Genomic DNA, 19630 nt, shown 5'->3' on the forward strand with positions numbered 1-19630 from the left:
ATTGGTTCAGATAGGCGACGGACAATCTGATTGGTTCAGATAGGCGACGGACAATCTGATTGGCTCAGATAGGCGACGGACAATCTGATTGGCTCAGATAGGCGACGGACAATCTGATTGGCTCAGATAGGCGACGGACAATCTGATTGGCTCAGATAGGCGACGGACAATCTGATTGGCTCAGATAGGCGACGGACAATCTGATTGGCTCAGATAGGCGACGGACAATCTGATTGGCTCAGATAGGCGACGGACAATCTGATTGGCTCAGATAGGCGACGGACAATCTGATTGGTTCAGATAGGCGACGGACAATCTGATTGGTTCAGATAGGCGACGGACAATCTGATTGGTTCAGATAGGCGACGGACAATCTGATTGGTTCAGATAGGCGACGGACAATCTGATTGGTTCAGATAGGCGACGGACAATCTGATTGGTTCAGATAGGCGACGGACAATCTGATTGGTTCAGATAGGCGACGGACAATCTGATTGTTTCAGATAGGCGACGGACAATCTGATTGGCTCAGATAGGCGACGGACAATCTGATTGGCTCAGATAGGCGACGGACAATCTGATTGGCTCAGATAGGCGACGGACAATCTGATTGGCTCAGATAGGCGACGGACAATCTGATTGGCTCAGATAGGCGACGGACAATCTGATTGGCTCAGATAGGCGACGGACAATCTGATTGGCTCAGATAGGCGACGGACAATCTGATTGGCTCAGATAGGCGACGGACAATCTGATTGGCTCAGATAGGCGACGGACAATCTGATTGGCTCAGATAGGCGACGGACAATCTGATTGGCTCAGATAGGCGACGGACAATCTGATTGGCTCAGATAGGCGACGGACAATCTGATTGGCTCAGATAGGCGACGGACAATCTGATTGGCTCAGATAGGCGACGGACAATCTGATTGGCTCAGATAGGCGACGGACAATCTGATTGGCTCAGATAGGCGACGGACAATCTGATTGGCTCAGATAGGCGACGGACAATCTGATTGGCTCAGATAGGCGACGGACAATCTGATTGGCTCAGATAGGCGACGGACAATCTGATTGGCTCAGATAGGCGACGGACAATCTGATTGGCTCAGATAGGCGACGGACAATCTGATTGGCTCAGATAGGCGACGGACAATCTGATTGGCTCAGATAGGCGACGGACAATCTGATTGGCTCAGATAGGCGACGGACAATCTGATTGGCTCAGATAGGCGACGGACAATCTGATTGGCTCAGATAGGCGACGGACAATCTGATTGGCTCAGATAGGCGACGGACAATCTGATTGGCTCAGATAGGCGACGGACAATCTGATTGGCTCAGATAGGCGACGGACAATCTGATTGGCTCAGATAGGCGACGGACAATCTGATTGGCTCAGATAGGCGACGGACAATCTGATTGGCTCAGATAGGCGACGGACAATCTGATTGGCTCAGATAGGCGACGGACAATCTGATTGGCTCAGATTGGCGACGGACAATCTGATTGGCTCAGATTGGCGACGGACAATCTGATTGGCTCAGATTGGCGACGGACAATCTGATTGGCTCAGATAGGCGACGGACAATCTGATTGGCTCAGATAGGCGACGGACAATCTGATTGGCTCAGATAGGCGACGGACAATCTGATTGGCTCAGATAGGCGACGGACAATCTGATTGGCTCAGATAGGCGACGGACAATCTGATTGGCTCAGATAGGCGACGGACAATCTGATTGGCTCAGATAGGCGACGGACAATCTGATTGGCTCAGATAGGCGACGGACAATCTGATTGGCTCAGATTGGCGACGGACAATCTGATTGGCTCAGATTGGCGACGGACAATCTGATTGGCTCAGATTGGCGACGGACAATCTGATTGGCTCAGATTGGCGACGGACAATCTGATTGGCTCAGATTGGCGACGGACAATCTGATTGGCTCAGATTGGCGACGGACAATCTGATTGGCTCAGATAGGCGACGGACAATCTGATTGGCTCAGATAGGCGACGGACAATCTGATTGGCTCAGATAGGCGACGGACAATCTGATTGGCTCAGATAGGCGACGGACAATCTGATTGGCTCAGATAGGCGACGGACAATCTGATTGGCTCAGATAGGCGACGGACAATCTGATTGGCTCAGATAGGCGACGGACAATCTGATTGGCTCAGATAGGCGACAGACAATCTGATTGGCTCAGATAGGCGACGGACAATCTGATTGGCTCAGATAGGCGACGGACAATCTGATTGGCTCAGATAGGCGACGGACAATCTGATTGGTTCAGATAGGCGACGGACAATCTGATTGGTTCAGATAGGCGACGGACAATCTGATTGGTTCAGATAGGCGACGGACAATCTGATTGGCTCAGATTGGCGACGGACAATCTGATTGGCTCAGATTGGCGACGGACAATCTGATTGGCTCAGATTGGCGACGGACAATCTGATTGGCTCAGATTGGCGACGGACAATCTGATTGGCTCAGATAGGCGACGGACAATCTGATTGGCTCAGATAGGCGACGGACAATCTGATTGGCTCAGATAGGCGACGGACAATCTGATTGGCTCAGATAGGCGACGGACAATCTGATTGGCTCAGATAGGCGACGGACAATCTGATTGGCTCAGATAGGCGACGGACAATCTGATTGGCTCAGATAGGCGACGGACAATCTGATTGGCTCAGATAGGCGACGGACAATCTGATTGGCTCAGATAGGCGACGGACAATCTGATTGGCTCAGATAGGCGACGGACAATCTGATTGGCTCAGATAGGCGACGGACAATCTGATTGGCTCAGATAGGCGACGGACAATCTGATTGGCTCAGATAGGCGACGGACAATCTGATTGGTTCAGATAGGCGACGGACAATCTGATTGGTTCAGATAGGCGACGGACAATCTGATTGGTTCAGATTGGCGACGGACAATCTGATTGGCTCAGATTGGCGACGGACAATCTGATTGGCTCAGATTGGCGACGGACAATCTGATTGGCTCAGATTGGCGACGGACAATCTGATTGGCTCAGATAGGCGACGGACAATCTGATTGGCTCAGATAGGCGACGGACAATCTGATTGGCTCAGATAGGCGACGGACAATCTGATTGGCTCAGATAGGCGACGGACAATCTGATTGGCTCAGATAGGCGACGGACAATCTGATTGGCTCAGATAGGCGACGGACAATCTGATTGGCTCAGATAGGCGACGGACAATCTGATTGGCTCAGATAGGCGACGGACAATCTGATTGGCTCAGATAGGCGACGGACAATCTGATTGGCTCAGATAGGCGACGGACAATCTGATTGGTTCAGATAGGCGACGGACAATCTGATTGGTTCAGATAGGCGACGGACAATCTGATTGGCTCAGATTGGCGACGGACAATCTGATTGGCTCAGATTGGCGACGGACAATCTGATTGGCTCAGATTGGCGACGGACAATCTGATTGGCTCAGATTGGCGACGGACAATCTGATTGGCTCAGATTGGCGACGGACAATCTGATTGGCTCAGATTGGCGACGGACAATCTGATTGGCTCAGATAGGCGACGGACAATCTGATTGGCTCAGATAGGCGACGGACAATCTGATTGGCTCAGATAGGCGACGGACAATCTGATTGGCTCAGATAGGCGACGGACAATCTGATTGGCTCAGATAGGCGACGGACAATCTGATTGGCTCAGATAGGCGACGGACAATCTGATTGGCTCAGATAGGCGACGGACAATCTGATTGGCTCAGATAGGCGACGGACAATCTGATTGGTTCAGATAGGCGACGGACAATCTGATTGGTTCAGATAGGCGACGGACAATCTGATTGGTCCGTCGCCTATCTGAGCCAATCAGATTGTCCGTCGCCTATCTGAGCCAATCAGATTGTCCGTCGCCTATCTGAGCCAATCAGATTGTCCGTCGCCTATCTGAGCCAATCAGATTGTCCGTCGCCTATCTGAGCCAATCAGATTGTCCGTCGCCTATCTGAGCCAATCAGATTGTCCGTCGCCTATCTGAGCCAATCAGATTGTCCGTCGCCTATCTGAGCCAATCAGATTGTCCGTCGCCTATCTGAGCCAATCAGATTGTCCGTCGCCTATCTGAGCCAATCAGATTGTCCGTCGCCTATCTGAGCCAATCAGATTGTCCGTCGCCTATCTGAGCCAATCAGATTGTCCGTCGCCTATCTGAGCCAATCAGATTGTCCGTCGCCTATCTGAGCCAATCAGATTGTCCGTCGCCTATCTGAGCCAATCAGATTGTCCGTCGCCTATCTGAGCCAATCAGATTGTCCGTCGCCTATCTGAGCCAATCAGATTGTCCGTCGCCTATCTGAGCCAATCAGATTGTCCGTCGCCTATCTGAGCCAATCAGATTGTCCGTCGCCTATCTGAGCCAATCAGATTGTCCGTCGCCTATCTGAGCCAATCAGATTGTCCGTCGCCTATCTGAGCCAATCAGATTGTCCGTCGCCTATCTGAGCCAATCAGATTGTCCGTCGCCTATCTGAGCCAATCTGATTGGTCCGTCGCCTATCTGAGCCAATCAGATTGTCCGTCGCCTATCTGAGCCAATCAGATTGTCCGTCGCCTATCTGAGCCAATCAGATTGTCCGTCGCCTATCTGAGCCAATCAGATTGTCCGTCGCCTATCTGAGCCAATCAGATTGTCCGTCGCCTATCTGAGCCAATCAGATTGTCCGTCGCCTATCTGAGCCAATCAGATTGTCCGTCGCCTATCTGAGCCAATCAGATTGTCCGTCGCCTATCTGAGCCAATCAGATTGTCCGTCGCCTATCTGAGCCAATCAGATTGTCCGTCGCCTATCTGAGCCAATCAGATTGTCCGTCGCCTATCTGAGCCAATCAGATTGTCCGTCGCCTATCTGAGCCAATCAGATTGTCCGTCGCCTATCTGAGCCAATCAGATTGTCCGTCGCCTATCTGAGCCAATCAGATTGTCCGTCGCCTATCTGAGCCAATCAGATTGTCCGTCGCCTATCTGAGCCAATCAGATTGTCCGTCGCCTATCTGAGCCAATCAGATTGTCCGTCGCCTATCTGAGCCAATCAGATTGTCCGTCGCCTATCTGAGCCAATCAGATTGTCCGTCGCCTATCTGAGCCAATCAGATTGTCCGTCGCCTATCTGAGCCAATCAGATTGTCCGTCGCCTATCTGAGCCAATCAGATTGTCCGTCGCCTATCTGAGCCAATCAGATTGTCCGTCGCCTATCTGAACCAATTTTTTGTGTTTGTGAAAACGGGTCTTTAATCGGGGAAACGGAGCGGGTAGAGCAGGACGGAACGCAGGCATTGACAAACTACAATGACGGACAGGGCAAACAGGTAAGACCAGGACTTAAAATAGGTCATGACTAATCAAAGTAATCGGGCAAAGCAGGAGACGATCAGGGAAGCACACGTGGGTAATCAGGGGGCGTGGCACACACGAGGAGCGGACAAGCCGGGCATATATGTATATCTATATAAAACCTCATTAATGAGGGACAGGGAACAGAACGGACAGACAGAACTGGCACAGGGGAAGGAGCCAGGACAAGACTTGACATAAGACAGGAAAGGCAGAGAAACAGATCAGAAAGGGGGACACGGAGGGAACAGGCAGGACAAAAGGACCGGGAGTGAACGAAGGGAACATCGGGGAAAGAGGAGCAGAAGCCAGAGGGACGAGGGACAAAGAGAGGAGGGACAGAGACAGGAGGAACAAAGCGAGGGGGAGCAGAGGCAGGAGGGACAAAGACGGGAGGCCAGGGAGAGAAGGAGGGGGAACCAAGAGGAGCCCGAGGGAGACCCAGCGGGCGACGGGAGGCAGCCGGAAGGGCTGCAGGCGGCCGGGAGGCCGGAGCCGGAGGGGCCGAGGAGATGGGGTGAGGGACAGACGCAGGGACGAAGGAGGGAGTCGGAGGGGAGACCAGGGAAGGGGACGAAGGAGCTGGAAGGGACCCTGGCGAGGGCAAGGAGAGAGGGGGAGCCGCAGCAGACGGCGACGTCCTCCGACACGCCAGAGCGGGAGGACCAGCAGGCGAATGAGGAGCCGCCGTCGGGGGGCCCGCAGGCAACCGATAAGACGCCGGAGGAGGGACCGAGGCAGGGCGACGAGGCCGCGGAGGGGGACCCGCAGACGACAGCCGACCCGGAGGGCCAGGACCCGCAGGCGCCGACCAAGCCCTAGCGCCGGCGAGGGAGGGCGAGCCAGGGGGCTGGGCGGGTGGGACCCCAGCCGTGCGTCTGTGTCCTCTCCCCTTATGGGACACAGACATAAGGACCCGTGGCCGGGGTCGGGCTCGTCGGGGTGAGGGTACCAGAGTCACAGGGGGAGAAGGGACTGGAGTGGGGCCAGGGACTGGAGCTGCAGGCTGCAGAGGGGGCGCCTGCCCGGGAGCTGCAGGCAGGGAAAGCGCCTCGGACGTGGGCGCGGTAGCTGCAGGCAGCGGAGACGGCTGCTCGGGCTCTGGGGCCGCAGGGGGCACTTATTTTATTATATAAAATAAGTGTCACACAACCGGGGTGACATGCCTTGCCTGCTTGTGGGATGAGGAAGACTCAGGGACTGGAAATGGGATTAAAACTGAAGATGTGCTCATTCCTTTGTGTATTTACAAATTTTCCTTCCGTCAGACATGAGGAGTTTGCTGCTATATTTGGCACTAATAGAGATTCTGATGCTGCTATTTTTATTGTCTATTAGTTTGTTATTATTTACAAGTTCTGTTGTGTTTTTGCATTTTTCTCTTCTGGTTAATTAACTGCTGTCTGATTGCTGTGAAGTATGAGTGTGGTGAGTAAGACTCAGGGACTGGAAGTGGGATTACAACTGAAGATAACATGCTTATTCCTTTTTGTATTGTTTACAAATTTCCTTCCGTCAAACATGAGGAGTTTGCTGCTATATTGTGCACTAACAGAGATTCTGATGCTGCTATTTTTATTGTTTATAAATGTGTTATTGTTTCCAAGTTGAGTATTCAATAAATGCTAAATTGAGAAATTTTGTGTATCGTTTGTTATTATTAGTGTGATATTTTACCATGCAAATAGAGGGGAAAACGTCCAATTATCGGCCAAAAAAAATCAGCAGCATATATCGGCCATCGCCTGACCCTGACTCCTAAATATCGGCATCGGCTATTGAAAAACCCATATCGGTCGACCTCTAGTAACAGTACATTCTGTCCAATTCATCCATCGAGTTAAGTCACACACCCACTTGAGGGGGCACTCCGGCAGACGTGAGGATGGGGATGTTCTTTCCGCTATAACATCCACTGCAGAAGTACATCTCGCTCCTGTTCACAGGGCTTACTTCAATGATGAAGCAGGGCTGGTTGTCTGGACAAGTGAAGTTGTCCTGCTGCTGGGTCTCGGTGCCGTTTTTCCACCTAAGCTTGAAGGTGGAAATGTGTTCCAACTTGGTCCCTGGGACTGCAGCATAGCCAAACATCGCGAGCAGCGTCGGCCACACCCACCACCAGAACCATCACACCGTCCTATACACATAAAGAAGAACTAAAACATAGAGTGTTGTGACAATCTATGCGTTAATGTTTGGCAGCATAGGTGATTCGTTAAAATTATACCGAAGAATGGAAAATGTGATATTTAGAATATTTTTTGCCATTTAGTAGCTAATTTAAGCACTTACCCAATGCCTCAATTTGTTTTAGGTCAGTAATGTCTGAGCCAAAAGAATGAATGTATGAATTTAATACAATTCACCCACTCCCACCCACACACAAATCTGAAATTCAATTTATTAAGACACTTCTTAAACATTAGTGCATTAACAAAAAAGGAAAATCTTAAGAGATTCAGTAGGATTTTCTATGTTAGACTTAAGTTAATAGTTCAATAGTTTTTATATATTTCAGTATACCAATTTGACTTTAATGTTGAAACAGATGCTAAAACATGGAATAATTTCATAACTAGAGAAACATGTTATTCACAAACACTAGCAAAGGTAGCTTATAGTTAAACTTACTTAAGTCAGCAAGTCAGGCTACAGTGTGTAAGAATTGTCGTAAACGATAATTTGTCTCAGTCTTACATGACAGAATAAGTAAACAGAAAATATAAAATGGCTGAAACAGCATCATTAACGCCAGCTACAGTAGAGGCGCAGAAAAGGTGTCATGACTGAAGTATTCCCAAACTTTGGAAGACCGCATGCGAGCCTTTTTTGCCGCGTGTTTCTCCAGAGGCTCCGGAGCTCCGCTGGTTGACGCAGCCAAGTTGGCTCATGTGCAGGGGGACAAGCGGCAAATTTCTTTTTTGCAGGGTGGTAGGTGATGTCTCATTAATATTTCTGAGAGAAGTGCTACATGATTGGCCAGTGCATGCCTTACAAAATGGTGCGGCACTGCATCCAAGCCTGCGGCACTCAGAGTCACAAATACAGTGGAAACCATTTGTAGTAATTACGTCTGTCTGGCTGATTTCCAACTAATTGATATTTGTATATTTATTACATGAATATAAGGTAATATAAGGTAATAGAAGAGGTATTTAATGGTTTTCCGTCTGAGGAATTTGCAAAAAACTGCAGTGCATGATGGGTCGGATCTAAAGGCTGCCTAACGTCCTCATCTGTAGGACGACTTACATCAAGACTAGGAAGGTGCATAATGTTCATGCCTGGTTGCGTTTGTTGGTCCAGAAAGTAATTCAATTTCGCCATGTAGGTTACGTTCTTAAAAACTGCTTGGATATAGCCCGATTATATGCTGTGGGCCTTTTAATTTCTTTGTTTACCAGGTAGGCTACCTTCTTTAAACTGCGTTTTGTTAGACTACATATTTAGGGAGGTCTTTATAAATTTATTGTAGTCTTTATAAATATGTACATAGTTTAGCCTAACCCAGCCACTTAAGGGAGCAAGCCAGCTCAACTAGGTGTCGGTCCCAAGCCCGGATTAATGGGGAGGGTTGGCGTCAAGAAATAAAGAGACTGTATCTTCACTGCATGACTGATGTCAAAATGTGTGAAATATGTGGTTGTATAAATAAATTCATTAAAGTAGGTTAATGATTCTGTGCTGTCTAAATTGTATAGAAAATTTCTACATATAGCCAAACAAATCTCCTCCTGTTTGAAAAGGCATAGAAAAAGCAATTTAGCCACTAAAACTTTACAGTTTTTGTGAGGGACAGTCGAATTCTCTCGTTAAGTTTTTTGTGATCCTGCACCTACACTTTGCCGGCCCCAGGAGGATGGGCTCCCCCTTTGAGTTTGGTCCCTCCCAAGGTTTCTTCCTTCTTGGGAGTTTTTCCATGCTATCGGCGCCTATGGCTTACTCACTGGGGGCTTTGGGTGGGCATGATATAAAGCAAAGCATTTTCCCTTCCAGTTTCCTCCTCTGGTCCACATTGCAGGACCATCAGCCATCAGAAACAGCCCAGACAGTCTCCTTCAGCTTCTTTAGTGTCCTTGGAAGCCAAGGCAGTTTTAGATCTGAGAGGAGGTTTATCAGAAGGACACATATTACGTCGTTTGTCCTGAAATGTAACATGGGGAGGAAAAGTTAAGCGGTTTAGTCAGATTGGAGTCGTTTATTCAGCAGTGGCAGCGCCAGTGACTTAATGCTACAGGTGCTATAGGGGAGTGAGATTATTTAGAGCGGGTGCTTTAGCTTTTCAGCTTATGTAGATGCTGTATAGAAGCACACAGCACGATAAGCTACAGCATGGATAAAATATGATAAAATATGAAATTCTAACGTCTAGCTCACAGAGCCTCTATGTGTACTTTGAAGAAAAAATACACTACAAGTATGCTATAAAAACCGCAAAAATGTCTTACACAATATACAGATTTTACAGATAGTTAAAGAAAAAATGAAACCAATATTTTGGGGGTGCTGTGGGGGTACTATGGTCATTGGAGGAGGAGCTAGAGCCCCCCCCCCAAGCTTTTCCCTGGTGCTGCCACTGTTGTTCAGATTAAAAGTAACCTTGTCATTAATAAACAGTACTCTGATCAAATTTTTGCATGTACAAACACAATCAAAGTTTAACCACATGTTTAGACACAATTCACACACCTGTTACATTTCCATAATGCTAAGACTCTCTACACTTACTTCATCCACTTTCTTGTTTGGTACACAGTCAATTGATGGATGTGTAAGATTATTACCAGACCGTCTGCTGCAAACTCTACAGTTAATGAATGGCTGCAAAAACACACAGACACACAAAAACAGTATTTAAAGAGTGGTGGGCAATAAATACAGTGAGAGAAGGTGTAGTAAAGATATATCTAAAGATTTAAGGCAGAGCTGCTGGACTGCAGGGTTTAATGACACAGAACAATTTTAGAGGAAAGAGCTTCCAAAGCAGGGTCACCTTAAGGCTATATTATACAAAGCAAGTTCATCTAAAAGTATGAACAACAAATCCCGTTTAACTGAACACTGCTCTGTATTAAAATACTGTCCTCCGATCAAGCTAAGTGGTCCTGTAGTTCACTATTTAAAGAGGTAAATTTAAAGGGTAATTCACACTGCGCATCTACCCTGCTCTGACCAGATTTAATTGCCCTTTCACCACAAAACACCACACTGCCATTTAAGGCTGATTTCAACTGCCTGGTAATCCAGCCTTTAAGCCTGTAAACCTACTAAAATTTGAGAATAAGGTGATGGAACTGGCTGTTTGAGGCCACCTATCTATTTGTTACTTTATTGTTGGCTAACTTTCCTCCGCAGGGCATCAAAAAAGTTAACATGAACCTAAATTAATTTGCTAACTGATATGTCCAATGCTCACAGTCACAGTGACTCTTTACTTACCCTCTTGTCCATGAAAATACAGTCAGCCCGATGGTCTGTTGCAGTTGACTTTGGACATTTTGTTGCTCTCAAGAGAATCTCAATGTCAATGTATTCACTGCTGATCTAAATCACATAAACACGTTATATACAAAATTGCCTACAACTGTTTTAAAGGCAATATAACAAACAATAATCACCCAAAAAATGGCAAACTGTCACAGACTTGACTGCAGCAGATTCAGAGAGAAACTGTGAGAAGGTAAAATTGACCAGGGCTGAGATATACAACCATCACTTTCATTGTGAAGAGACATTAAGCATCATATGCATTGAAATTAAAACATCAAAATCAATGTGATTCTCATTAGTTCAGCTTGCAGATGATGAAAGTTTCACACTTTTGTAAACACTTTCTCAGCAGTTACCTTCGGACGGCCCTGGATGTTATAGAAATTCATGTGCTGACGGGTTCCTTGATGAGCATTTTCGACTGCGAGTTTAATGGCCGTCTTGTAGAGTGCAGGGAGACTGTGGTAATCTTGCTGGGCCTCTGTGGAGATAAGCAGAGCTCCATAAGCCAAAACCAGAACCAGCAGGCGGGTCATCTTCCTCTCAGCTTTGAAGGGAGAAGCAGGACTGAGGACACTGATCTGTGGTCCCCTTATCCAGCACGTCCAGGGGCGTGTCCTTCACCCGAAACAAACAGACCTTTGAACAACATTGGAAAACTCTTCAGGATGAATCGAGGCAGGTGGTCAAGTGGGTTTATTGTTATTTCAGCAATATACACAGTACACAGTGAAAGGAAACATTGTTCCTCCTGGACCACGGTGCAAGACAAAGAAGAAAAACAGAAACAACACAAGATGACACAAGTGCGGGCAAGATAGAACTATACAGAGTGAAAGGAGCACAAACAGAGGGAGAAAGTGCAAGATAAACACAAGAGCAACAATACAATACTACAGGACAAGACAGCGCAGTCAAGAACACAGAGTGCAGCCAGAGCTAACCTGAATAGGGGCATCAAGGTTGCCAGGCAGGCAGAGAAACAGAAAATAGAGGTCTACTTCACATACAACAACCCACAGTGGGTGTGGCAGGGAATACAACACATTACAAACTTCAAAGGCAACAACACCGTCACTGTTAACAGCAACGCCCTTTTAGCAAAGGAGCTAAACAGCTTCTTTGCTCGTCTGGAGGAACACAGAGCAGACATAGCCACACTGCCCCCTCCCCCAATCTCCAGCACTCACAGACTCCCTCTGCAGGAACACCACGCGAGAAGGCACATTGCATCTCTAGGTGTGTGGAGTTTAAGACAAGGCAAGTGATGCTACGATAATATAATTCCTTGGTAAGACCCCACCTAGAATATTGTGTGCGGGTTTGGTTACCATACCTTAAGAAGGACATTGCTGCCTTGGAAAAGGTGCAACGTAGGGCAACGAGAATGATTCCTGGTCTTAGAGGAATGTCTAATGAGGAGAGGTTAGCTGAGCTGAATCTGTTTAGCCTCGAGCAAAGGAGACTAAGGGGGGACATAATCCAGGTGTTTAAGATTCTAACAGGTCTGGATGCTGTTCAGCCAAATGGCTATTTCAATGTTAGTTTAAATACCAGAACTCGTGGCCATAAGTGGAAATTAGCTGGAGAACATTTTAAAACGAATTTGATGAAGCATTTCTGTACACAGCGTGTAGTTAGAGTATGGAATAGTCTTCCTGTTATTGTAACACAAGCTAAAACCCTGGGTTCTTTTAAATCAGAGCTAGATAAGATTTTTGAGCTATTAGCTAAGTTCTCCTCAAAGGAGCTTGATGGGCCGAATGGCCTCCTCTCATTTGTAAATCTCTTTGGTTCTTATGAGTCAGCTTACAGAGATGAGGTCCAGAAACTGATAGGTTGGAGTTCAGCAAACAATTTGGCACTAAACAGCACAAAGACAAAGGAATCACTGACTTCAGGAAGGATGGAGGCGACACTGGCCTGCCTAGATGGATGGATGGATGTTTTTATTGACATTGTAAGTACAATGAGATTTAGTTTGGAACGCGCCAGCAGCTACACAGTATATTTACAATTATATAGATTGTGAGGCATAAAATAAGGTGTGAGTAATATAACATAACGACATAATATAAGTAATCATTAATTAATCATTACAGATGGTATGAGGTGTGAACCGCTAGGCTGCTATGGCATGTTTGGTATCAAACCGATGGAAAATCACTCCAGTTTCCAAATCTGGTCAGTGGTTACCACGAAAGTGAATATATCAAAAGTTACACCAGCCTAACGAAAATCATCAATACAAGGGAAATCACTCTGGTCATAAATCTCAAAAGGACTGATACAGACCCCCTTCCGAAAGCCCGCCAAATGGATGGTCAGCCATTGGTCCAGGAGTCGAATTCCTGGTCACTCCTATTCACGAACTTTACACTATAAAACCTGGCACCTCAGAACAAAGCCAGGAGAGGAGAAACAGAAGGGAGGAGAAAACAAAAGACCATCAGCACGAAGAGAGGCAGAGAACATCAGCCCAAGAGAAGAGAAGCCCACAAGAAGCCCTCCTGAAGCCTATCAGTGAAGACCCAGCTGGACAGAGAACTGCAACCAAGCCCAAGCTTCACCAGGAGAGGGAATCAGAGGGGCTCCACTCCAACAACCGCTGCAAACACCGCGCCTCCCTGAGTGCCATCACCCATCAGCTCATCAGCCTCCGCAACCAACTGCCAAGACCCCCCCCCCCCACTCTGCAACCAAGTAAACAAACTTCCTTTCATTTATAACAACCTAAACTCCTATTCACCTGCTATATTACTTTAGGACAGTATTTCCACAAATTGCTTGCTTTGCAGAACAGTATTTTCCCTTTTAAGGTTACTCATTTTAAATCTGGTCATTGCATTTTCATGATTACATTGTTTGTGTCCACTCCGTTATTTCGTGTTTATTGTTTGTTAGGTGTAATGTCTGTCTTATGTTAGTTATAGGAATAAATGCATGTCTTTTACACAACTTCAGCCTCCGTTCATTGAGTGCTCACAAGAATCCCTGCCTGTGCGATCTACGCTCTGAAACCTCAAATTCGCCTGAAATATCGCGAGACTCTCTCTCATTGGCCGTGAGGGGAGCTTCGCTACCGATCGTTTACATTACCTGGTGACGCAGCTCGTTGGACAAGCCTTCTATTCTAACCCAGGTTATTACGTGATACTGGTTATTAATGAGTTCCATTTAAGTCACACATTAACAGACTCACAGTGTTTCGCAATTGAGTTTGAGCCGACCATTCAGCATAAAAATTGGTTAATAATCACAAGGCACAAGGTTTAAACTTATTCTGAGCACACAATTTAAACTTTTTATGACCGAACGTGCAGTGAAGAAGCGCTACTGTGAACTGGTTGCAAAAGTCGCACTCATGGCAATCTGAAGGCATTTAAGCGGGATCATATGGGCTTATTATAGTTATTTTTATTTCTATTATTAGTAGTTATATTATTTTGTTTTATTTTCGGTGATTTCATTGTAGTTCTTTCGTATTAAACTGCAGTAAACTTTAACCCTATGTCTGACGAGATTCTCAGATGTAGCGCTTTGTTTCCAGGTTCAATTCGGACGAGTGTCTCCGTTTCTATATATCCTGGGAGAGATCTCTCTATTAGCGAACGGGAATACTTGTTATGAGGTTCTAACCTAAATTATGTTGCGCTTGGACATAAGACCGATAGCTTAGTTACCTATCAGGATCATACTCGTATGTGTGTGCCTGCTTTAGACAAAGCAAGTTTAACACAACTTTGCGCTGTGAGCCAAGTGTGTGTCATTTAGAAATTGGGAGTCTCCTGTGCTTGAGACCCACCGTGGTTAAGCACCATTTGCGACGAGATATAGTGCACTCACAATTTAAATCTGTCGCCGTAACGCGTGCGCCGTCTCGCTTCAGTAATTGTTTTAAGGGGTTTTATACTGTGCAAGGCACAGAAGAAGGCCACAAGCAGCATGCGCATGCATTAAATGTGTGTGTCACTCATCTAGCGTCGGCAACCGCCTAGCTATATCTCTACCTCTAGTGGTCAGGCATAGAACTACCACTCCATTTCGAAATTGCGCCTCTAGTGGCCAGGCATAGAACTACCACTCAATTTCGATATTGCGCCTCTAGTGGCCAGGCATAGAACTACCACTCCATTTTGATATTGCGCCCCCGGTGGTCAGGCATAGAACTACCACTCCATTTCGATATTGCGCCCCCGGTGGTCAGGCATAGAACTACCACTCCAGTTCGAAATTGCGCCTCTAGTGGTCAGGCATAGAACTACCACTCCATTTCGAAATCGCGCCTCTAGTGGTCAGGCATAGAACTACCACTCCATTTCGAAATTGGGCTTCTAGTGGTCAGGCATAGAACTACCACTCAATTTTGAAATTGCGCTTCTAGTGGCAAGCCATAGAAGTACTACTCCATTTCGAAATCGCGCCTCTAGTGGTCAGGCATAGAACTACCACTCCATTTCGATATTGCGCCCCCGGTGGTCAGGCATAGAACTACCACTCCATTTCGAAATTGCGCTTCTAGTGGTCAGGCATAGAACTACCACTCAATTTTGAAATTGCGCTTCTAGTGACAAGCCATAGAACTACTACTCCATTTCGAAATCGCGCCTCTAGTGGTCAGGCATAGAACTACTATTCCATTTCGTAATCGTGCCTCTAGTGGTCAGGCATAGAACTACCACTCCATTTCGAAATTGCGCTCCCGGTGGTCAGGCATAGAACTACCACTCCATTTCGATATTGCGCCCCCGGTGGTCAGGCATAGAAGTACCACTCCATTTCGATATTGCGCCCCCGGTGGTCAGGCATAGAACTACCACTCCAGTTCGAAATTGCGCCTCCAGTGGTCAGGCATAGAACTACCACTCCATTTCAAAATCGCGCCTCCAGTGGTCAGGCATAGAACTACAACTCCATTTCGATATTGCGCCCCCGGTGGTCAGGCATAGAACTACCACTCCATTTCGAAATTGCGCTTCTAGTGGTCAGGCATAGAACTACCACTCAATTTTGAAATTGCGCTTCTAGTGGCAAGCCATAGCAGTGCCACTCCATTGAAATTGCACCTCTAGTGGTCCGCCATAGTAGGTTAACAACATCTGAGTTGGGTCTCTGGTGGTCAACTGCGGTGATACAACACGCATAATTGGACACACAGGTTCTTGCCTGAAAGCAGGAATCAACTTCACGGACTAAATCAGTTTGATCACAATACATTAACATCCAATTAGGTTATTGTTGCATAACTAATTGATGTTTACAATTGAATAAGAAACACAATTCATTTGGTTTGATTCCCGTTTAACCTTTTTGATTTATTTTAGGTTTTATTTCACCTTATGCTTTCATTCATTCCCTCTCCCCCAACAAGGGGACTTGCATAGAAGTTCAACCACTATTAACAACAGTAAACCAGTTACGTACACAATCCCATCAGGAAGTCGTTTGGATGTGATCAGTTGAGCCCTTCGGGTGCTGGGTGCTTACCATTCGCTCTCTGTTGGTTGAGCTTGTCTGTGGCTCTGCTGTCACTGCTTGTGATCGTACAGTTTGTCAGAACCGAAGGGGAGTTCTCAGCAATTGGATGCCCAAAAGCGTGTCAGCCCGGCTACACCCACTGACTCATTACGGGCAAGGCTGACAGGTACCTCAGGCGGTCATTACAACTTTTGAGCAGGACTTCGTTTAGGGTGAGTTCTGAGAACGGCCCTAGCTTGGACTCTCACTAGGGTGGGTGATACCTGAAGGCAATTTTGCCAGCCGATAAGCTGAGCTCCACCTGGGTTGTCTCAGTTGTGCATACAGAATACGCCCTTCCAAGTTAACATTGCTGGGGATCGGGGGAGTGGAAGCCGGACTCAGGCTTGCTTGGCTGGGAGAATGATTCCTGGTCTTAGAGGAATGTTTAATGAGGAGAGGTTAGCTGAGCTGAATCTGTTTAGCCTCGAGCAAAGGAGACTAAGGGGGGACATAATCCAGGTGTTAAATCTGGTCATTGCATTACATTTTTTTTGTATCCACTCCTTTATTTCGTGTTTATTGTTTGTTAGGTGTAATGTCTGTCTTATGTTAGTTATATCCATCCATCCATTTTCCAAACTGCTTATCCTACTGGGTCGCGGGTGGTCCGGAACCTATCCCGGAATGTGGAATGGGCACGAGGCAGGGAACAATCCAGGATGGGGGGCAGCCCATCACAGGGCACACTCACACACAAATCGTGATTATATTATTGCACTATACTATATAAATAAAAAGTAAACTTAATACCAGTTGTGGTAATAAAGTGCACAGAGAGTAAGAGAGAGTAGGGTTTCACATAAACGTATGTTCATTAGCATTTAGTATTCTGATGGCTTTGGGGTTAGAAGCTCTTATTAAATCTGGTTGTTCTGCAATGCATACTGTGGTAACGTTTACCAGAGGGCAGAAGTTCAAACATCTCATGTGCTGGGTGCGTGGGATCTTTTTTAAATATAATTATGCATATGTAGAACTAGGGATATGATCCTGTTAAGTATGATAGTTCTGTCTCATTATTGCAGGATCGACATCCATAGTAACTGTGGTGATCTATCCATTTGTGTGCATGTCTGTGTGTGTGTGTGCGAGCGGGTATACCTATCCTACCCCATAGCGTGATAAATACCTGTTTTTTTTTTCCCTTATGGGGACCACGAAACTGAAAACCAGGAAAACTCTATTTTATAAAAATCTGTGACTGCTGTGGAAAAACTAAAAATGCAAAACCTCTTTTATTTTGCTTGGTTACTTATGGTTATGGTTAGGGCAGGGTGGGGGTTAAGATTGTCATAGTTAGCGTTAGCATTTATCCAATAGAAGTCAATGAGCGGGCCCCATAAGGATAGGTATACCCTATGTGTGTGCATGTGTGTGTTTGTCCCATATTGCCTGGGCTTCAGGATACCTCATAACCCGGAACTTCATCAGAAGTAGTTAGAAAATGGATGAATGGATGGATGGATGGATGGATGGATGGATGGATGGACAGATCAATAAAAGTACAGAACATCCATTTTACAAAGAACCATCAACACTAAATGTATGCACTGGTCATGCTCCTGGAAATTAAACTTTTCTGAAAAGCAGCATGTTCATAAATTAGCTGCTGTTATACCTTGGGGGAACAAATGCAGATGAAATTGTAAAACAAACTGCAGTGGCAAAACAGTTCTGGCTGCCTGTGCTGCCCTGCCTGCCCGCCCTCCTGCCCATTACGTCCTGCCTGTGCCACCCTCCTGCCTGCCCTCCTGCCTGTTTACGTCTTTCCTGTGTGCCCTGCTGCCAGTTATTCTGTATTTACATCCGGACTTAACTAATTGAACCATATAAACCATATAAATCAGGACTTTGTTAACCTGACTTCTGCCCTGTGGAGGATGGGCTCCCCCTTTCACTCTGGTTCCTCCAAAGGTTTCTTACTATGACTGAGTTTATCCTTGCCAATGTCGCTTTCTAATTTTTCAGGCTAGATCTTGCTCACTGGGACAATTGGGCAGGGACAAAGTAAAGTGCTTTGAGACAATGTAAGGCTATGAAAATGTACTATACAAAATAAAGTGAATTGACTTGAGTAATGTGGCACAAAGCAACCCTTCTTTGCCACAGGAAATGTCTGGTGCAATTTCTTTTTTAATTGTACATGTCAATTGCATAATACCCTAAACTAATTCATTATTATTTCTATTATTATCATCATCATCAGTATTTCATTAGTATTCCATGGTATTTAGATTTTTCAGGAATCAGTGTGTGTACTGTATACTTTTTAATTTATTTGCACTATGTGTAGTGTCTCTGCAGCTGTATATACTTGCTGCATTATGCACAAGAACTTCCCTCAGGCATCAGTATAGTTAATCAAATGTAATATTTCTTGCTTGTTTATTAAGTTGTTTTAGGTATTTTGTGTGTTCCACTTAATTTAGTGTAATTAGTCCTAGTTGACTCAGGTTTAGTTAGATTTTTCCTTCTGTTGTTCCTCTGCATCATGCTACTGTCATAAAATTTCAATGTCTTACCTAACTTAAGAGTTTTGTGCATTGTGTTTTGGAGAGAAAGAAATCATTACTTTTTTTCTTTAGATTCATCCACTGATTCTATCACCTATGACACATTCCCCCTGAATATTTGTTTGTTTATTTATGTATTTGCTTGGGGGATGGAATTAACAAACAGAAATAACTGAATGAATCAGGGTAGTGAAAAACATTTATAAACTTATCATTTTGGTATTGGTACGATCCTGTTCTGGTTAGTTAGCCGAGGGAGTAAATCATCCGGAGTTTCATCTCTCAATCTCCTCCTACACCCACTCAGCATCACAGTATGGACTCCCCAATGCAACTGATCTGCACGTATTTGTACTCTGGGAGGAAATTGAAGCCCCCATAGGAAAAACTCAAAGCCTACAGACATATGCACAAAACCAGGGGACATGCTCAGTTCTGCAGGCCTGGAAGTGTGAGAGAAGGCTATTTATTGAGTTTCCCCTCTGCCCCTGGTAAAGATGAAACATGCACAAGTCATTAAACACACATATACTTACATGAAAGTCTGACTGATACTGGAGCTTCCAGTGCCCGTAAACCAGGTACTGGGGTACTCCATTTCCTTCTTGATAATTAGCGCCATTGAAAAAAAAAACGGTGCCTTTCCTAATATTAACTGACTCTCAGACAAATGTACTGCTTGAAGACCCTGCCACTATTCGC

The sequence above is a fragment of the Brienomyrus brachyistius genome, unplaced genomic scaffold (assembly GCF_023856365.1).
Source record: "Brienomyrus brachyistius isolate T26 unplaced genomic scaffold, BBRACH_0.4 scaffold372, whole genome shotgun sequence".
Taxonomy (NCBI): domain Eukaryota; kingdom Metazoa; phylum Chordata; class Actinopteri; order Osteoglossiformes; family Mormyridae; genus Brienomyrus; species Brienomyrus brachyistius.